Source organism: Acanthisitta chloris, unplaced genomic scaffold (genome assembly GCF_000695815.1).
Source record: "Acanthisitta chloris isolate BGI_N310 unplaced genomic scaffold, ASM69581v1 scaffold2795, whole genome shotgun sequence".
NCBI classification, from domain to species: Eukaryota; Metazoa; Chordata; class Aves; order Passeriformes; family Acanthisittidae; genus Acanthisitta; species Acanthisitta chloris.
The window spans coordinates 34,944-37,675 of NW_008673019.1; positions in this window are offsets into that span (position 1 = coordinate 34,944).

A 2,732-nucleotide genomic window follows, 5' to 3' on the forward strand; every position below is an offset into this window, starting at 1 on the left:
CTTTGAATTTCTGAGCAGGTGTCCCAAAAGGCGCAGACACTACAAGGAAGCCCAAAGGGCTGCAGGGTGTACTTCACTGGGTATGAGCATACCTTCTTAGGATAATGAAATTTTGTGTGTTGCATTTGGTGCTCTGGGATTCATAAAGGTTATCAGTCAGGCATTTATAATAAACGTTCTTCCTGCTTTTCCTGGCATGCATGGGGAAGGTGGGAGTGTTATCATTCTGACATTTCTGTCAGAAGTGGTATTTGAACCACTGGATGATTCTGACAAATGCCACCGCTGTCATCTGCTACTCTGTTTTAATTATATCTGACTGAATCTTTCAATGGCAGCTAACAGAAAACTTAATTAGTTGGTTTAAAGTCTGATCTTCAGAGTTTGTAGAATCCACACAGCTTTGCAGCATTTCTGCATGGAGACTGCCATTTTCAGTCTGATGATGCAAGTCAGAAGAATTAATGGTCCCACTCATAAGAAGGAAAAACAGAGAAAGACTTGCAAGAATATATGTCAACAAACCTCATCATTTTTGTGCATGACATGCCAGCAAGGCAACCTCATGTCTAAGAAACTGCTGCGCTGGCTCACAGGTGGATCTCAGAAAAATGGTAGCAGAATGCAGGCAAAAGATTGGGTGCTCATGGGAACATACAGCAAATGAACATCTGTTACCTTAAACAGAATGTATACGTTTATTCTGCAGTAGACTGCAAGCACTGCACTATTTGGGAAGACTGAAAGGCTGGCATTTTCTCACACACCAATGCACTGTTCAAACAAGCTGCTTAAAAGAAGATTGCATTAACAATTTATACTACCTCTGTGTTTGCTTTCAGAGTGCTAATGTGATTATATTTCTCCACTATATCCTGGAAAAACAAGCATTAGTAAGATGCAATGTCAAGCTGCTAATATGATGCAATTAAAAGTTAACTTTACATTCACATACTGGTTGCAGGTTGCCTGTGAGGGAAAAAATCCCAGGAACTGAAAACACATTGTTTTGTTCCACATACCCTAAGGCTGTGGGTTTGGGGACCCTCATGGAGATGTGGACTGGTAGATGGGCTTTGCTTGTGGATGAACGTAAGTGACCTCTAAGAAATGTTTGTTTCCACATTGCCTGACTTGACAGCTTGTTGTGGGGCAAAGGCATGGTTAATTTCCTCAAAGCCTACTGAGCCACAGGATGCCTCTGGCCATGGAAACCCTTCAGCTGCTGAGATAGAGGCACCACTGTCCGCCGTAAATGTCTGGCTGCACCTGGAATTCAGGACACTCACAAGGTGCCTTCTCTGGGAATTGCTATGAGCTCACCCTGCAACTCGAGGGGAGCTGACCAATCATCACCCTGGCAGAGCCCTATAAAAAAGGGCCAGTGTCCAGAGTGAGAGTGCACACCCACCACTGAAGTAAAGATGACTATGGATCACCAGAATGCTGCTGGACCTATGGTGGTGACCACCCCCATTTCTATACGACCATAAATCATCAGAATACTGTTGGACTTATGGTGGTGACCTATCCCCTCTTCTACACGACTTCAGATCATCTGGATCCACAGTGGTGACTATCTCTGCTCTGGCATACCAAATCTTGCTTACTTCTAACTATCCCCCTTTCCTGTTTGTAACTTTCCTATTGCCCCTTCTCTCCTCCTTCTGTGAGCAGTAATAAAGTCTCATTCCCTAACAGCATTTTGACCTCGTTTGTGTCTTAATTCACATTGGGGGAATTAATCAAACACTCCCAAGTCTTATTAGACCAAGACAGTGAAGTCACATCCTCTGGTGTGGTGCTGCTGGTGTCCTTCAGGATAGTGCTGAATTTCATCATTTGCAAGGAATGGGCTGGATTTCATACATGAAATGTGTCAAGAGCTCCATGTTTGTGAGTTGCAGTCAGGAGGCAAAGCACTTGATGACTTACACAGCTCACAGGATGGATCAGCTCTCATTGTCTTTCCCTGCATTCCAAAAGCTTTGTGCTTGTAATTTATTGTTGACCACAGAATCACTGAGACTGGAGGGCACCTCTGAAGATCTCCTCATCCACCACCCTGCTCAAAGCAGGGTCAGTTAGAGCAGGTTTCCCAGGGATGTATGTGCTCAATCAGTTTTTTCAATCAAGGCTGGAGACTCTCCAGCCTTTCTGAACAGCCTGTGCCAGTGTTTGACCACACACATCAAAAAAAGCTTTATCTGTTTACAAAGAATTTCCTGTATTTCAGTTTTTGGCCACTGCTTGTTATTCTGTTGCTGAGCCCCCCTGAGAGGGGTCTGATTCCATCTTTATTCCCTCATAAGGTATTTATACATATTGATTAGATCCCCTGAGTCTTCTCTTCCCAGTTTGAATTGTCACGTCTGTCTCAGCCTCTCTTCTTATGACAGGTGCTCCAGTCCCTTAATCATGTTCATGGCTCTTTACTAGGCCCAGTCTACTAAGTCTATGTCTGTCTTGTGTGTGGGAGATCAAAAACTGGACACAGCACTCTCCACTGATGTGGTCAGGGTATATTTCTGGCTCACTTAGTGTCTACTAAGAAACCCAGGTGCTTTTCAGCAAAGCTGTTATCCAGACAGCCCCCAGCATACACTGGTGCATAGGTTTATTCCTTCCCAGGCACAGGTCTTGGCATTTCCCTTTGCTGACCTTCAGGAGGTGCCTGTTGGCCCATTTCTCTAGCCTCTCCAGGACCCTCTGGATGGCAGCACCAAAATGGT